Here is a 20,108-nt window from a genome sequence, read left to right as displayed (position 1 = left end):
GTTTCAGCAGTAAAACTTTCTAATCTGAAAATGTGCTGGACTTAGTTCACATAGACCTATGCGGTCCCATGAGAACCAAGAGTTTCTATGGAGATCAATATTTTATGTTGTTCATAGATGACTTCTCAAGAATGATGTGGGTTGTATTCTTGAAGGAAAAATCCGAAGCCTTTCACATGTTTAAGGCTCAAGTAGAAAGAGGAACCGGTAAGAATCTAAAGTGTTTGAGATTAGATAGAGGAGGACAGTTCACCTCTCAAGAGTTCATGAATTACATCGAGGAATAGGGGATTATGAGACAAATGTCTGCACGTAGAACACCTCAGTAGAATGAAGTTCCTAAAAGAAGAAACAAAACTCTTATTGATTGTGCAAGGACTCTGATGATACAGAAGGACATCCCACATATCTTTTGGAGAGAAGTAATAAATACTTATGTATACACTTTGAACTAGATACAGGTAAAGAAAGGGATAAATAAAACTCCCTATGAATTATGGAGTGGATACTCACCAAAGAGTAAGGCATACCAGTGTTACTCAACAAAGAGCAAGGTATACCTGTGTTTAAACAAAAGGACCCCCAAGATTGTGGAATGTGCAAATATCAGAGTAGATGAGTACTCTGAGAAAAATGAACAAGATAGTAAGAGTGAACCGAAGGACTATAAAGGGTTCGAGTACATTGTATCAGTAGAACCTACTGAAGAATCCTATGAAGTAGAACCTGCACAACCAGTAGAAGAAGCTCCAAGGAGGGAATCGATATTGGCTAAATATGTCAGAAATAATCACTATGCAAAAAATATCATCCGTGACAAGGATGCAGGAGTTCTAACCAAAAGAAGAGCAAGAGAGAATGGGTGTATGCTCTCCATTTTTTAGCCCAAAACAACAAAGGAGGCTCTAAACGATGATGATTGGATCAAAGCCATGGAAGAAGAACTAGAGAAAATTGAGAAAAATGATACATGGACTCTAGTGCCCAGACTAGAAAACAAAAATTTAATAGGCACCAAGTGGGTGTTCAGAAATAAAATGGATGAAACCGGTAAAGTGATAAGAAATAAAGCAAGATTGGGTTGTAAGGGCTATGCTCAAGAAGGAGGTTTGGACTATGGAGAAACCTTCACAGTGGTGGCCAGGATGGAAGGGGTCATAATTTTGTTGGCCTATGCTACTTATAAAAGGTTTAAAGTATACCAAATGGATGTCAAATCGACATTCTTAAATTGGGTGTTAGAGGAAGAAGTATACATAGATAAATTGAAAGAGTTTGTATTTGAAGATGGGAGGAATATGGTATGCAAGTTGTAGAAGGCTATGTATGGGCTGAAACAAGCACCGAGAGCTTGGTATGAGAGGTTACACTCATATCTGCTAAGCATAGGGTTCAAAAGAACTAGTGATAACAATAACCTGTATCTGAAGAGTGGGGATGAAGAAAAACACATAATTGTTGAGATCTTTGTAGATGATATCATCTTTGGGGGAGATGATGAGATGAGCAGAAGATTTGTAGAACAAATGTAGAAAGAATTTGAGATGTCCATGATTGGTGAGATAAAGTTTTTAATTAACATGTAAGTCTCTCAATTAAAGAATGACATCTTCATCAGTCAGACTAAGTACATAAGGGAAATTTTGAAAACTTTTGGAATGGAAGATTGCAACCTATTGGAACTCCAATGGTTACAGGTTGCAAGCTATCTAAATATGATGAGGCTAAAGAAGTGAATGAGGCACTTTACCAGTCCATGATTTGTAAGTTACAGTATGAAGACCGGACATAGCACAAGATATTGGCTTGGTTGCCAGATTTTTTGCAAATCCGAAAGAGACACATAATGGCAATCCAAAGAATATTTAGATACCTAAAGGGGATTGATGAGTATGGTCTCTGGTATCCACACAAGGGAGACTTTAGTTTAAGTGTATTTACTAATTCAGATTGGGATGGAAACATCGATGATAGGAAGAGCACTAGTGGAGGTACATTCTTTCTCAGAGACAGGATTGTATCTTGGACAAGTAAGAAACAAAACTACATATCTCAATCCACAGCCGAGGCTGAGTATATAGTTGTTTCAATCAACTCCACATAGATAGTTTGGATCAAGCAACTACTGTAAGGAATACAAAACAAATTGGTTGGACCGGTAGTGATTCATTATGACAACACTAGTGCCATTGACATATCCAAGAACCCAGTGATGCACTCCAAAACAAAGCATATAGCCATCAAATATCACTATATAAGGGAAAAAGTTCAAGAAAAGGAAGTGATATTAGAGTACATACCAACAAAAGAGCAAGTGGTTGATATCTTCACTAAGCCACTACATAAGGACACCTTTGACTATCTTAGAGATAAGTTGGGGTTTATGCCCCTCCATTCAGTAAAGTAAGCAAACAGGGTTCTATATCAATCTATTATGATTTCAAGTTTTTTTAGAAATGACTAGATTGATGTGTGTGGACTACTCCAGTAAGGGGGAGAAGTTTTGTTAAGTGTTCAAAAAGGACTCTTTGGCATTGTGGTCAAAGGGGGAGATATGATTAGAGTGCTTAAGCATTGGTTGGTAGTGACTGAGTTGAATTTATTGTATTAGAGTATGACCAGTGACAAGGGGAGATATTCATTACTCAGGGAAGAAGGAATGACTAGACTAGTACAGAGATGAAGGAAAATACAACTAATTAGCCAGATTTTGAAGTGTTTGCCATCAATGCCAAAGGGGGAGATTGCTGGATTGTTGGAATTGACAACACCGGTCAATCCAAAGAACTAGTATATGTGCTAAGATTTGTCATTGATGTCCAACACTTACTGGTGAAGACACTAACCAGTGAAGTGGTATAGGTAGAGTAGTGTTGTTTTTCAGTAAGCAAAAGTGATGACTTACAATACATGGAAACAACATTGGTATTGAATGATCAAAGTTTCAATCAGCTAAAGGAAATATAGACTAAGCCAACTGGTCTATCATTCAGGAAGATCGAACACTTTGATGATGAAGTCACAAAAGGTGACTTAGGAAGGAAAACTTGAAGTTGTAGGAAAACTAGTAACTCATTGGAAAATAGGGGAAGAGACTTGATGCTAGCACAACAAATCGACAATTAAAGGATGAACTAGTAATATAGAAGTGCAATAGCATACCGCTACACCAGTATGACAAAAGGAAGACAAGTAATCACCATAAATCTCAGAGCGGTGATTGGTTATTCAGTTGTGGTGGAAAAGGATGAGTTGGTGAGCTTGTGTCTATGCCAAATCACATGTTGGTAAGGTCAACTTTTAGTTATCATGTAGTCAAGCATGATTACATGTGGATTTTATGGTTCACACTTATTTGACTGAACACGACTTAGAAGTTTCTATCTTTGGGAGATGCGGTGGAAGAAGTTGTTAAACACTTGGCATAATTATTGTAAGGTGCACAGAGAAAGAGAGGGAGATTTTGAATTTGAAATCTCTGGAAATCCATGATTGCTTTGATTGAGGGAATGCCTAAAAGTGTCAGTAGAAATAGTATAAAGTGTTCTTGATCATTCAGAAGATTTTGATCATGAAATTTGAAACAACTAAATCTTGTTGAAGGCGATCCAAGGTGAAGAGCAGAGAGAGAAGAAGTCCTAAGAGGTGTTAGCACAATAGAGTGTGTTTGAGGTAGATTGTCTAAGTGTAGAGTTGAGAGATGGAGAATCAGCTGATTGCAGAGCCAAAGGAAAGAGAATCGGTTGAGTATAGAGCCAAAGGACAAAGAACCAACTAAGTGCAAAGTTGAAGGACAAAGGACCAACATAGTGTAGAGTTGAAGGACAAAGGACTGACAAAGTGCAGAGCCGAAGGTAAGAGGAATGGCAGAGTGCAATGTCAAGAATGTCGAGGGATAGGTGACCGGTTGAGTGAAGAGCCGAAGGTGTAAGAAGAAAACTGGTGCTATGCAGAGAAGACACAACCGGTGTGTATTGAGTGTGATGCATATTGAGATTTGATCAAGCTATCAATAGCTAATTCAGCAGATTATCCATCTGTTTCTTTCTAACCACTGCAACATAAATCCCTTAACTAAGTGGAATTTAATAGGTCCCTATTGTAAAATCCCTTAATCGGGTGACATCTTAATTGATGTTCTAAGTCCTTTAACCAGGCTACCTTTAATAGGGTAAAGGCACTAACTGGCCTTGATCAAAATCCCTTAATCGGGAGGCACCTAACAGTGTCTTTGTAATCTCTTAATAGGGATGGCTCCTCACCAGGCATACTTCAGAAGAGTACAAATTTTGTGAGTTCCTACTCACACCGTGGTTTATCCAATTTGGGTTTCCATGAGATAACTTCTTGGTGTCACTGTAAACTTTTCATGTTTGCATATTTTACTTCAGTGATTAAGTATATTGTTGGATTTTAGATGAATGCAGATTTACATTAAAAGTTAAATTGTGAAAAATTGATTAATTGTTGGTTCACCCCTCGCCTCTCGGCACTGGTTGGGACTAATTTATATTATCATCCCACATCTTACATGGATTATCAATGATGGGGAGAAGGAAAATTTTTGGGATGATTCTTGGGGTGGTTTCCTTCCCCTACGTAGATTTGAAGAACTCAGTGAAGCTAGAATTTACCTTCAGCAACACTAGGGCAGAAAAGTGAAGGATTTCTTCCTTCCTATCAATTCCTTCTTTTCAAATGTACATCTTAAGAGTCTCTTGGATTGCGCCTTTCCAGAATACCAAAAGGATCAGTTAAGGATGTTAATTAAGCAAAGAAAGATCTTCTCTGATAAATCAGATACTCTTTCTTGGCCCCCTTCCAATTCAGGAAATTACACAGTCAAGTCTGGATACTTATCTCTCACTCAACAAGGTAAGTCCACCTCTGCCTCAAATGATTGGCCTCAAAACCTCTATTGGAATGATGCAGTCCTTCCAAAAGCGGGCATGTTCTCATGGTTAACACTTAATAATCGCATCTTGACATCTAAAAGACTATCTAAGATGGGAATCACTCCCCCTTTTAACTGTCTTATGTGTGGACAACAAGATGAGACATCCAACCACTTGTTACTAACATGTAATTTTCTCAACAGTGTTGGTCTTGGCTTCAATGCAAACTCGATTGGTTCTCTGCTCTCCCAAACACCCTAATGAAATTATTTCTCTCATGGCCTTTTCTTCATCAAGACTCCTTGTTCTCCTCTCTTTGGAGCATAGGCCCATCCATCCTCATATGTAATCTTTGGTGAGAAATAAATAGACACATATCTACAAAAGAATCCCTTCCACTTCCGCTTGTTATAAATCATCTTTGAGCAATCTATATCTGAAGTGGTTATGGCTAAAGTTTTTAGACAAGGCTCTTCTAGTATATTGACTAATTGGGATTCTCAATGTTTAAATCAGTGGAAAGCACTCTACTCCCCTAATCCTGGGATTTGGCCCCAAAAAGAAAATAATCTCATATCAAATATCTCTTGGATTGCTCCACCTCAAGATATTTTATAAATTGAATTTTGATGGGGCCTCTCATGATAACCCTGGTCCATCTGGTGCAGGTTGTGTTATTCAGGATCACTGAAGTTTTATAATCAAAGTGTTTACCCTCAAAATTCCTCCTAGGACTAATAACCAAGCCGAGGCTTAGGCTCTCCTAGCTAGAGTAAATCTTGTAAAACAACTAGGCTTTAAAAAAAAATTGTTTAAGGGAGATTCTTTGAACATCATAAATGCTTGTAAGAACCTTCAGTCTTCAAACTAGGCCATTAGTTACATACTAAAACAAGCATCCTTAGTTTTAGGTAATATGGATTATTATCAACTCTCCCACTATTTTAGGGAGGGTAATTCAATGACTGATGAAGTGGCAAGCATTAGACTTCAACTTCCTACAGGGGAAATTCAATTTTCTACTCCCATCCCGAATCACTTTGTGGAACTAATTCGAAGGATAACATTGGATTTAGGTAAATTAAATATTTCTCACTAATCTTATTTTTATTGCAGGGCTAGTATGATTTTTGTCACCACATGCATCTATACTACTAGATGCATTGTGCTGCATGGTGGAATTTTTGTTCAAACTAAATGCATGGATAAGATTTTTGCTTCAGTATGAGACATTTGGGAATTTTGTAGGTGTTTAGATCTGGTGCCCATTGCATGTTTTTTGTTTGCTTCCCCCTCTAGTCTTCAGATCTTACTTTCATAACAATTGGTGATTGAAATGGTCCTAGTTTTGCCACTTGTCCAGACAAATTTGTTGGTGGTCTCCTTTGTTGATTGGGAAAATTTTATACTTGTGAAATTGTTCAGAAATGGGCTTCTTCTTCTTAATATACAAGGGAATGTTATTGATGGGATGCTCAATTTGATTGGTGCTTCTTTGGGGCTGGTATTTTATGATGTTGCAGTTTGATAGCTTGTTTCAAGTTTACAGCAATATTGATACTTTCATAGTTTTTGTTTTGTTGTAGCTTTAATATTTTTAGGCTCAACTCCAGAGAGTTCTTGCAATCTGCAATTTTGTCCTTGTTTCTTCTCCATAAGATAACATCGGATCTACAACAATTTTATAGAATGCTGATGATATAGATATAAAATCAACTCAAAACACTAGGTGAATATTGAAGGCTTTTTGTTCTATCTTCCAGATCATAGAAATTTGCATATGCTGTTTGGATTGGAGTTTGATGTGATACATAGAAATTTGCACATTTGAAATATTTTTAGAATGGTGTAATGAATACATATAGTAGATGATAAACCATATTCTGTAATCTCTGCCAGCATCTTCTATGTTGATGCAAAATGTCAAGTGTACTGATTGACAAAAGGCCTCAAAGAATTGTGGTCTTATTGTTAGTTTCAAATCATGTGGGAGTCACTCAAAACCTCTTCATTGCATACATGTAACCTTTTATTATAATTAATAAAGTTCAAGTTCTTGCCTTTTATTTTAAAAAAAAAAAATTTGTCATTCACTTTTGTTCAACTACAACCAAGTTTAGGCCTAATAAAAGAATTGTCAATTACCAACAAATTAGAAACTTAAAGTACACATGCCTAAAGTGGATGCTAATGGTTATAGGATATTAGATAAACCCTATATGATATGAAAACTATAACTATGGAGAATATTTTAAGGTATAACATAATGAATTAAATTTTCTCTAAAAAATGTGTTCTTACACAGAATAAGCATTTATCAACGCATCTTATTTTTAGAACAAATTTGATAAAAAATATATTTAAAGAAATGTAGCATCCTAAAATTGTGACACTTGCAATTTCGACTGCATTTGGGTCTTCACGATGGCGATGCAACATGGAACCTGAATGGAGACCCCGAAACTTGTTCATGACATCAAAAACTGCATTTTTCAGCACCCTGGCTTGATCCTCCTTGTACCCTTCTGTCCCTGGAGGTGGGACCATGGCGCCCAGTGCCCTGGTCCCTGGCCCTATTTTGGGCCCGGTCTCTTATGGGGCTTCGGGTCTTTAAGTTTGCAAATTGGAAAATAATGTTTCCTGGTCGGCCTAAGGTCAGGAAACTCAGTCTATCAACCCTAATTAACAAGTATATAAACTACATTTCCTCTCCCATTTTGGTAGATGGGAAAAAAAGGCGGAAACGATATTCAAACATTCAAGCATTCAAGCGTTCTTTCAAGCAATTGAGCATTCTAAGTCTCCATTCAAGGCTAGGTGTTGCATTCAAGACAAGGATTCAACCATTGAAGAGGAGATCACATACAACATACAACATACTACATACATTACACCTTCGCATGTAAGAATACAAACATTCTCACAACAAGGTATCAGTACTTGTTTACATTACAAACATTTACATTTACAGCATTCTCATTTCTTGGTTAATTCCAAAACCGGGGTTTGACCTAAAGGCAAACCCCTCATCCCTAACCCCCCAATCATCCTCTCTTTTTTGTGTGTAGGTTGTAAGTACGTGGCTGTAATTGAAGATCTGGAATCCTTGTGCAGAGACGAACAAATCCACCTTCATTTCGCGGATTTTTCGGAGGACCGTGTGCACGCCGGGCGCCATCGTCCCATCAACTTTCGCTCAAATTTGCAGAACAGCACCGTCTCAACATTTTACTGCTAATTCTAGGTCCGCAGCTTCATCCCATATCCCTATCTCTATTTATAAGTGAATCTTTCTTGCTTTACATGCATTCCTAGTTCAATCTTTCTATCTACATTCTTTACAAAAGAGGGTATCCTTGATGTCTTAACCCTTGAAACTCATATAGAATCCAATCTTGCATTGCGTGGGATTGGATCTTGTGGGTTTCAACCCCTCTTTTGAATGTAAAGTCTCTCCTAAGTGAAAACCATCAACCCTAGTGACTCTCCCTTCTCTCTCCTTGGAGTCGGGGAGGGGAGAACGACTAGGGTTCGATTTTTCCGCTTTACATTTTGGTGAACCCGACATGAACATCCTCATTCTGATTATTCATGGTTAGATCTGAAAAATTTTCTTCCCTAATTACATTTCCATGTTTGATCTTTTGCAAATTTTAGAGGTTGATTGCATAAAAACCCTAAAATTTTCTTTTTAGTAATTGAGCTTGTGAAATGTTCAATTGTTAATGCTTGTTTCAGATCTACCCTTCTATTGCAAATTATCAATTCATATTTGTGCTTTAATTCTAAAAATTAAGTGGTTAAATGTCAAAACCCTAATTTTTAAAACCTTCTTGATTCAACCTTTGACTGATAATTTCACTAATCAAAACACCTCCAAATCGGTTGTAACTTTGGATTCCGCAATAAAATCACAATATCTTTCATCCCTGAAAAATTGGAAAAAAGTTGCGAGGACCGTGTGCACCCCGAGCGCCATCGTCCCCGACATTTTTTCCGAAATTTCGGGAGCTAGATCTTACTGTATTTTTCTACTAAAATCCAGAATTTTGGCTGATTTTATCAATTTTAACACTTTCAAAATTAAAGTCGAAGTTGGTCTAGCGATTGCTTGGATTGAGGCTTCTAATCATTCAAAGAATTGTTGAAATTGAAATTCATATCAAAATTGTGTTCCTTACTGTACTAAATCTGAAAAGTGTGTTGGCATTCATTCAAAATTTCAGTGTTTTATTCAAATCTTTACAATTTGTGACTTTTGAAATTAAGTGTTTAATTGCAACAACCTTGATTTCCACTTTCAAAATTGAATTTTGCGTGAAATTGAGTCAATTTTTAAATTTCAACACTTGCATTGCTTTCAGCATTCCCTCTAAAATCATAAAATTCAAAATTTCAGTTTCCCCCTCTTTTTCAAAATTCAAATTTTACATTTTGCAACAATCTTGGTAGGGTTCAATTTTGAGATTGCAACTTTAATTTGGCCTATCTACAGATCGTAAAATCACTCAATTTTTTCAGATTAGCTTTAAAATAATCATAACTTTCATCCTTGAAAATTTCGAAAAAAGTTGCGAGGACCGTGTGCACTCCGTTCGCCACAGTCCCGGACATTTTTTCAGAAATTTCAGGAGATTGTCCTGATTGCATTTAACAGCTTAAATCTAGGAGATTGGCTGATTTTATTAAAATTTGCTACCTCTAAAATTCAAAATCTTCTCTCTCTCTTTAGTGCATGAGTTTTACAACAATAATCCCTACTTGCACTATTCCCGTTAGACGAAGCCTTAGAATTAAGTCTTTCCAAGGTGTAATTACCGAGGAGATGGAACCTAATTTGAATGGCCTTTTTAATGAGGACATGGGTAATTCCTCTAATCCTCTTAATGATGAAGAAGCTCTCCATGAGGTTTCTATAGAACAACTTTCAAAATTGGATAACCAATTTGATGATTTTCGACAATGGATGTCTCAAGAATACCCCGATAGCGAAGCTCTTTCATTAATTGAGGGTCTAAAATGTATGGTTCAAAGTGATAAGAATGGAATTGATATTTTGCATGGTATTGCACACATTGTGGATTCGAATGTGATGCCTATGAAGAATTGTGCTGAAACTTTAGGTTATACACAACATCCTACTCAAGTCAATCATTCTATTCCTTTGACAACTCCTATTGCTAGTATACCTACTTTTACATCAAACATAATGACTACTTCAATACAAGACATTCCTCCTATGATCACTAATCATGGGGGCAATCCTTCTTCTTCAATCAACCCTCTTCCTTCATTCAATCCGACTTCTTCATTCATTCCTTCAATGAGTGTTCCTATTATATCTCCACAAATGAACATGACGCAAGGGGGCAATTCATTTAACCATTCCATTCCTCCTTGTAGTGTTCCTCCTTTCCAATCATCTCCTATGACTAACTATCATAGTGTCCCACCACCTTACTCTCTACCTTCTTTTAATAACATAACACCTCCATCACAATCTAACATGTCTAATATGAACTCTTCGACTGAAGCGACCATTAACAATCTTGCACAAACTATCTCTTCTTTATAGCAACAAATTGCCTCTATGAGTCAATCTAAGTTTAGTGTGCCCACATTTGATGTGGCGAGCCCACTTTCTCTTGATGTTGTTCGAGCTATTCCCCCTAAACATGTTGAAATTCCGCATTTGGAGCTTTATAATGGTAAGGGTGATCCTCTAACACATGTTAAGACCTTTCAAACAATTTCAACAATTTCAAAACAATATAAGTCCTAAAGTTACTTTGATTGATTTAATGTATTGTAAACAAGGTGTTAAAGAAAAAGTGACTGATTTCATTGGTAGATATAAGCATTTGTATGCTCAAATTTCTTTTCCAGTGCCTGACAATGATATTCAAAGAATCTTTATTTCTAATTTACAAAAAGATATTAGAGAAAAACTCCTATTTTCTGAGTTTACTTCTTTCCAACAATTGTGCGCAACTCTTCACAATTATCAACTGACTGTGAGTCAAATGGAACAAGAAAATCCTATGGCTCCGAGTGATAAGGGTGATAGTAGTCAACAACCATTTGGGAAGTTTAAACCAAACAGAGAGTCCATTAAATTCAATGAAAACATCATCAACAACAATGTGAATGCGACATCAGGTGTGCCTCCTATTTCTAAGTTTTTCAAGAAAGAAAGAAAATTTACTCCTTTGAATGAATCATTGCATAGTATTATGAATAAGTTATTGGAACAAAATGTGCTTACTCTTCCTCCTATAAGGCAAATAGATCCTGCAAAGATTAATTCACTCTATTTTGATAACAAATCTTTTTGTGAATTTCATCGTCAACCTGGGCATGATACTGAGAAATGTTTTGCTTTAAAGGGTAAAATTCAAGATTTGATTGATAATAATACTATCTCTATTTCTGGTGTGAATGATAAAGGCAACACATCTATAGCTCCTCCTAACCAAAATCTTAAGATTTTTACTGATCCATTACCTTCTCATACCTCTAATGCGATTGATACTACTGATTCCTCTGTCTCACCTGATGATCTTGTGTCTATGACTCCGAATGTGATTAACTTTTTAGAGCAGCAAAAAATCCCTAAAGAACCTTCCATCACCTTTGATTCTAGTGAAACTATCAGGGCACCTGATGGTCCTTTATATATAGTTGCAAAAGTCAAGAATACACCTTGCCGTGGAGTGCTTATTGATCCTTCTTGTATGGTTAATGTCATTACTGAAGAATTTCTTTTTACTTTGCAATTGAATCAAGTGATCTATGATGAAACAAATGTGGTTGTGAAACTATTTGATGCATTTTCTTCTCCTGCAATTGGTTCTATTACATTACCTATTGAGGTCCATAACAAATCCCTTGATGTGGACTTTGCTATTATTCCATCATCTGAACAATTTCGTGTGAAGCTAGGCTATCCTTGGCTATCTTCCATGAAAGCTATTGCTTCTCCTATTCACAAGTGTTTGAAATTTCCCCATAATGGTGAAGTTGTTACTGTCAATCATAGTCTCTTTAAACCAGCTGAAAGAACTTCTAGCATTCCTATTGATTACTTTTGGCCTAAACAATTCCAATCTCTTCCACCGCGAAGTGATCATCTTTTCAAATCTTATCAAAAGTGGAAAAAAGATATGATCCTATCTCTAAGTGAACCTAGAACACCCAAACTTGATATTCCTATCATTATTGAGAAGGAAGTTCTTCCTTTGAAAGATAAAACTAATGTCTTTCCTCAAGAAGATTCCCAACCCATCCCTATGAATGTGATTATGCCTATATCTAATAAACTTCCTAAAAGTAGACCTATCCCTCCTCGTCATGATGGACTTGGTCTCCTTCCTAAACCAAATATTCCTCCCTTATATGGAGCAGTTCCTCCTCCTTCCTCTTATGGAGAGAAGAGACCTTCCTCTTCTCCTATTATTCAACCTAAGAGACCACAACCTAAACACCCAAGTGATAAGGATGAGAACATTCCTCCTCCTCAATCTCCTCAACTCCCTACTAAGACTAGACGAAATCGTTCTGCACGTGAATGCCGATGAAAGCATCGTCTTAGAGCTCAGGCAGTTGCTTCTCAAACTTTTCAATCCCCAAAAACACCTTTAGCCAGTATTATTCCATTTTCTCCTCAGCCGCCGATTGAGCCAAAATCTCCTAAACATAAGATGCATGATGGTCTTGATCCTGTGCGAGTTAAAGATCCTATTTTTATAAATCTTGATGATGCTATAGATGAAAATGTTATTCATGATGAAAATGTTACTCCTGTTCATTCTGATAGTGAATATGAATATGTTGATGTTGATAACCATCTATCTAACGAATTTTCTAAAGCACTTATCCTAGCTCCTAGACAAGAACAACGTGGCTCAGAACATGAACATAGCCCTTGTTTGGATCTTGTGATAGCTCCATCTGCTATGTTGGATGTTCCTCCTCTAGTGCGTTTCCTACCTTCCCGAAATATTGATCAGCAAGATCGGGGGGTAGATGACGTGCTAGACTAGTTCATTAGCATAGCAGACTCTCTCCTCCTCTCTTGTGTTACTTCTTCTATGTGTTATTCTCATTCTTCTATTTGTTGTCCTTAGTGTTGTCTACTTGAGGATGATGCAAAGCATTGAGATCTCTTTTGGTCTCTCTCATGTTGACTCAAAAGACACATGTGTTCCCTTCTTCTAGGTGACCTTCCTTGATTGGGGAATGAAGAACAATTATGCATACATACATATGATATACATGAATTATCATACAGCATACTAACCCCAAGGAAAGCGAAGTCACCTTGTGCTTTGTGTTTTGTGTCTATTATCCTTGGGCTTATCTCACACTCAGGGGCTAAATCCTTGCGATAACGTGCTCCTTCTCATTTCTTATATGTATCACTACCTTAAAGCAATCACCCCCGATGAGGAATGTGCGATCGCTTTAACGTAGGGGGGCATACATCCCGTTCATATCTTTTCAAGATACTTGAAAATTTCTTGACAAATTTAGCTTTGCCTTGAAAATTTTTGATATCTTTCTTGCATGACTCATAGTGAGGGAACCTTACTACTGACAGTCATGGTTCTCCCTCGTGATCTTCCCTTTTACTTTGTCAATCGAAGTCGTAAGATCCTTATTCCACTGGGGGCTTGGTGTATCTTGCCTCCTTGACGTGGTGAAAGTTTTTCAATGTTGTTTCCTTGTACTTTACCAGAAGTATGAGCATACGCTTATACTCCCGCTAAAGTGGGGGCTAAATGTAGCGTCCTAAAATTGCGACACTTGCAATTTCGACTGCATTTGGGTCTTCACGATGGCGATGCAACGCGAAATCTGAATGGAGACCCCGAAACTTGTTCATGACATCAAAAACTGCATTTTTCAGCACCCTGGCCTGATCCTCCTTGCAGCCTATTGTCCCTGGAGGTGGGACCATGGTGCCCAGCACCCTAGTCCTTCTGGACTAGGGCGTCCAGTGCCCTGGTCCCCTAGGACCATGGCGCCCAGTGCCCTGGTCCCTGGCCCTATTTTGGGCCCGGTCTCTTATGGGGCTTCGGGTCTTTAAGTTTGCAAATTGGAAAATAATGTTTCCTGGTCGGCCTAAGGTCGGGAAAATCAGTCTATCAACCCTAACTGACAAGTATATAAACTACATTTCCTCTCCCATTTTGGTAGATGGGAAAAAAAGGTGAAAACGATATTCAAACATTCAAGCATTCAAGCATTCAAGCATTCAAGCATTCTTTCAAGCAATTGAGCATTCTAAGTTTCCATTCAAGGCTAGGTGTTGCATTCAAGACAAGGATTCAACCATTGAAGAGGAGATCACATACAACATACAACATACTACACACATTACACCTTCACATGTAAGAATACAAACATTCTCACAACAAGGTATCAGTACTTGTTTACATTACAAACATTTACATTTACAACATTCTCATTTGTTGGTTAATTCCAAAACTGGGGTTTGACCTAAAGGCAAATCCCGCATCCCTAACCCCCCAATCATCCTCTCTTTTCTGTGTGTAGGATGCAGGTACGTGGCTATAATTGAAGATCTGGAATCCTTGTGCAGAGACGAACAGATCCACCTTCGTTTCGCGGATTTTTCGGAGGACCGTGTGGACGCCGGGCGCCATCGTCCTGTCAACTTTTGCTCAAATTTGCAGAACAACACCGTCTTGACATTTTACTACTAATTCCAGGTCCATAGCTTCATCCCATATCCCTATCTCTGTTTATAAGCGAATCTTTCTTGCTTTACATGCATTCCTAGTTCAATCTTTCTATCTACATTCTTTACAAAAGAGGGTATCCTTGATGTCTTAACCCTTGAAACTCATATAGAATCCAATCTTGCATTGCGTGGGATTGGATCTTGTGGGTTTCAATCCCTCTTTTGAATGTAAAGTCTCTCCTAAGTGAAAACCATCAACCCTAGTGACTCTCCCTTCTCTCTCCTTGGAGTCGGGGAGGGGAGAACAACTAGGGTTCGATTTTTCCACTTTACAAGAACTTATTGTTTTCATGCTTGAATGTCATATGTATTAAGCTAATTAGAAAATAAGAATGAATCACCAATTCTCAACTAGTTAATAAACATCAAACATAATCAATGAAAATCAATACAAAATGAGAAATGAATTCAAATAAAGACTCCCTCATCCCACATCTTTGCTTCCATTGTGCTTCTTTGAATTGTGCTTGTAGGTGGCTCTCAGGTGTTGCAGTGGTCGATTCCTACATAGATTAGACAATTGTTTGAAGACTATGATTCTATGATTGATTGATGTGAAATGATGTTGAATTTATAGATTTTCAACATAGAAGGGGTGAGTATTTGAACTTAAGTGTTGATTGATAGTCAAGTAAAATTGATTGATCAGTGAACTCAATAGATTGATCTGTTAACTCATTTGATTGGGGAGTCAACTAAATAGATTGAAGAGTGAACTCAGTTGATTAGCCAGTGGATGGAATAGACTAGCCAGTTGACTGAATTGATTGGAGAGATGATTGAATTGATTGAGAGATAATTGGTTAGTAAGAAAAAGGTGATTGAGAGTTAAAAGGGGGATTGATTAGTTAACTGAGTTAACTAATTAGTCAACTGATTTGATGAACCAGTTTTGATTTCAACATGTGTTGTAGGAGATTGACTTGAAATTCAATTTTATTTTGATTTGCATTTGAATTTGGGTTTTTGAGTGCTGAAATGCACATGAGATTAACTTAAATTCACATTTGGTGAAATGTTAATTTGATGAAATAAAATTTAATTGGGATTAGGTGAAATTCGAATTTGGAAAAAGTGATAGTTCTGATACTTAATGTAAGTACAGATGCCAATAGCTAACAAGATGAGATGGGGGGGGGTGAATCATACAAACTTAATCTTCCATAAAAACAATAGATTCAACCTCAGTAACTTATATTTCAGCAATATAACCAAAACTACTAAACATGCAAACTCATAAGCATATAGTCATCATAACACTCATAACACCAAATTTAACACGGAAACCCAAATAGGGAAAAATCACTATAGGATTTCGGACCCACTAAGAAATATACTCTTCTAGAGTATGCTCGATTAAAAGAAAATCCTGTTAAAGATTACAAACACATTGCTAGATGTGACCCGGTTAAGGGATTTCCCTCAGATCTGTTAGGATCTTCACTTTGTTAGAAGTGACCTTGTTAAAGGATTTCAAACACTCATTTAGAATGTTACCTTGCTAGAGGGTTTACATATAAGACTATTAAGTCCACTCGGTTAAGAGATTTTCTATCACTTACACAATAACAGTAATCAAAATCTATTCTGCAACTTCACATCTAAAACGCTGAAGCAGATTCTTATTTGCTCAAAACAATCCAGTCATAGGACTTATCTGTCCCTCTATTGGGCTCTCTACTTTGTTATTCAAACAGGTCTTCAAGCTTCTGTACTATGTATCATCCCTATGCATACACTTGCCCACATACATTGTTTATTAACAATTTCTTATTTATAAACAATTGCTAACCGCTTAATCTCCTTGATCACATTTCCCATGATCAATCTTAGCCATCAAATCTTCAAACTTGACCAGGTTCAATGTATCCTTTCAATCTAAAAACATTTTACCTTGACTCGGGACTTGCAGTCCTTTCTTGGAACTTGCACAAGGTTATTGTGGTTCAATCTGCACTGTAGATCTTCCTGCCAATTTTCCTTTGCCATAGATCCTTAAAAAACTTCATACACGACATACCAATCATTTATACATCTCCAGCTAATCATTGTCCTTGATTAAATAATGCTTTTATCCATCCCATGTGCACTGTCATAACTCAGTTGCAACCCGGTAAATACTAAACTCTACTCGGTAGACATTTCGCCTTCATTAACCGATATCGATAACCTTAGGGTTTACCGACTAGGTTCCTTAGGGTTTACCAACTAGGTTCTTTGCTTGGTGACATAGTATAGTATTAACCTTACAATCAACCAACATATGAAGAATATCAAAACAATCTAAACATCATGATCTCATCATTGTCTAACTCGGTAATAGTTGCCCATTGAATAACATATTTCTCCCCTTATTCATCACATTCTTTCTGTGTCTTTTACCGACATCTTAATTCTCTTCAAATCAATCTTCTCAAGATACGGCAACATCATACTATATCAGATAATCAATCTCTTGACATCAATGACAAAATAATGTTATAAAGATAGTTATCATCCTTCTTTAGTTATATCAATAATCTTCAACAACCTTCTCAATATCCTTACTGAATATCAACAATCTCCTGATATTGAAATGCCAACAATCTTTCTTACTGTAATGCCAACAAAAAGATGAAATGAAATTATTTGAAATTTGAATTTGGAGAATTGGAGGAATAATTAATTAATTAAAATAATTTAAATGAAATTATTTAAACATTAGAAATGAGCTTAATTAAATAATAAAGATTATTTAACTAAGCAACAAATCACAATTAATTAAATAATTAATATTTGAGATGGGTTTGAATGACGAAATGATTAAAGAATGGAAATTGAATAAATAGTAATGTAGAATGTGATGATTTGAGGAAATAGTTAGTTTAATCAAATAATTAAAGAATTAATTAATTAAATAGATGAATAATTAGTGTATGATCAATGAGACATTTTCAGGTGTCTACACTTATTATATGACTTGTATGTATAACTACATAATATGATGGTTAAGTCTATAAAGGTAGAAAATTTTATTCCATTACATCAAACTTAATCTTAAAAACGTAATTGTAGCATTATGAAACTATAATAGTAACAATGAGATGAAATAATTAATTGAAATTCCATTTAAATACAATACTTATTAGTTCTTGCCAAGGTAGGGCTATTGCATTCCTTGAATCTTTTTTTCTTCCATTAATCTAGCCAGTCATTTCAAAGTATTAAAATTATTGAACAAAAACTATATAGTCCATATTTATTTTATAGTTTACATAATTATAAAAATATCTTTTTTCTTTATTTCTATTGACTCATATTATAAGCAGTGGGTAGAAAATTTAATTTTTTAGAAAAAATACATATTTTATCATTTCATTCATTAAATAATGTCAAGAATATTAAACGTATGTCAATTCATGAATTTTTATGGCATGATTACTCGTTTCATTATGTGAAATCCTACATCAAATTGTATGAAATCATAATGTCTTCTTAGTTCGGTAGTCCACAAAAGATGAGATTAAGAAAAATCACCCTTTAAAAAAAGAACATTGTCTTGCCAAAGTGGGTTGGAACTTAGCTAAAGGGGAGGTAGATTGGTGTAACATTATCAGGGCTAAGTACCTAGAAAGGGAACAATTTTGTTTCAATTTGAATTCCTTTGGCCTACCTCCTGGATCTCAATTATGGAACAAAATACTCAATCTTAGACCTACTATCAGAGAAGGACTGAAGTTGTAGATTGGAAATGAAAGAAAGATAAGATTTTGGGAGGATACATGGCTGGAAGATAAACCTCTTGTTGAAACCCGCTTCTGCCAATTAATGAACATTTTAAAGGACCATTTTGGTGATTATATTGTTGACTACATTATGTTAGGAAGAGGAAAGTGGAAAAACATCTCTCTGATCCTCATTGATTGGCCTGACCTATTACCAAATGCCCTAGAACTTCAGGATCTCATGCACACATCGTGAATACCTCTTTCTTCCCATGAGGATAAATTAATATAGAAGGGGACTCAATCTAAGAAAATACATGGCTTGAAGATAAACCTCTTGCTGAAACCCACTTCTGCCAATTAATGAACATTCTAAAGGACCATTTTTGGTGATTATATTGCTGACTACATTATGTTGGAAAGAGGAAAGTGGAAAAACATCTCTCTGATCCTCATTGATTGGCCTGACCTATTTCCTAATTCCCTAGAACTCCAAGACCTCATGTACACATTGTGGATACCTCTGTCTTCCCATGAGGATGAATTCATCTGGAAGGGGACTCAATCTGGGGATTTCTCGGTCAGGTCTACTTACAGATATCTATTGAGATTCAATGGGGATATGGAATGCTTGAAAAATATTTGGAACCCGCAACTTATACCAAAGATTAATTTTTTAAGGTGGACCCTCATGCATGGAAAAGTGTTAACTCTGGATAACTTGAGTAGATGGGGCTTCCAATTCCTAACATGTGTATCCTATTTAAATTGGAGGAGGAATCTATCAACCATCTTTTTATCCATTGCCCTTTTACTAGACACTTATGGACCATTACCCTTGAAAAATGTGGTCTTGAATGGGTTTTCCATGGTGACATTCACCAATTTGTGAATGAGTGGTCATCACCTTCCCACCACCCCCTAGTTATATAACTATGGAAGAATATCCCTCATCATATACGTTGGAGTGTTTGGAAAGAAAGAAATAACAGAATCTTCAAGGATGCTAAAAACTCCCCAGACAATGTTTTTAATAGCTGCTTCAAGATGATTATGGATAATATCTTGATGACTAGATGGAAAACCCTCTCCAACCCCCCTAACTTGGTTGAATGGAAAATTGTTGAACATTGGAAACTCCCCTTGGAGTTTATGTTGTTCAACAACACTAAAAAAGATCAACAAAAAAATGACCAAATGGGAAGCCCCAAGTCCCTCATGGCACAAATTAAACTTTGATGGGGAAGCCCACAATAATTGGCAAGCGGGGGATGGTGTTATAAGAGATCATTAGGGCAGTCTTATTGTCGCCTTTGTTGGAAGCCTGAGGAATCATATTGTCAACCAAGCTGAGGGAATGGCCCTTTTATGAGGAATGAAGTTTTCCATTGCTATAGGTATCAGACAACTTGAAATTGAAGGTGATTCAAAAATAATTGTGGAGGTTTTCAGTGGAAGAACTATGGCGGGTTGGAAAGTGGAAGCGATATTGAGGGATGTCAGAATGCTTCTAGCTAACCTTGACAGTTTCACTATCCACCACATTTACAGAGAAGGGAATGTGGTTGTTGACTCCATGGTTGTTGTCAGCATGCTGCAAGAAGGCTTATGGTGTTGGAGGAATACTATTTTGCTACCAGTGATCACCAAGGAGATCTTGGAGAAAGAAAAGACTAAGTTCTAATTATGACTCCCCTCCCTCTGCTTTACCTCTTAATCAGTTGTAATTGGATGAGGATCATA

The sequence above is a fragment of the Cryptomeria japonica genome, chromosome 5, assembly GCF_030272615.1.
Source record: "Cryptomeria japonica chromosome 5, Sugi_1.0, whole genome shotgun sequence".
In the NCBI taxonomy this organism is placed as follows: Eukaryota; Viridiplantae; Streptophyta; class Pinopsida; order Cupressales; family Cupressaceae; genus Cryptomeria; species Cryptomeria japonica.
This window is presented reverse-complemented; position numbering follows the sequence as displayed.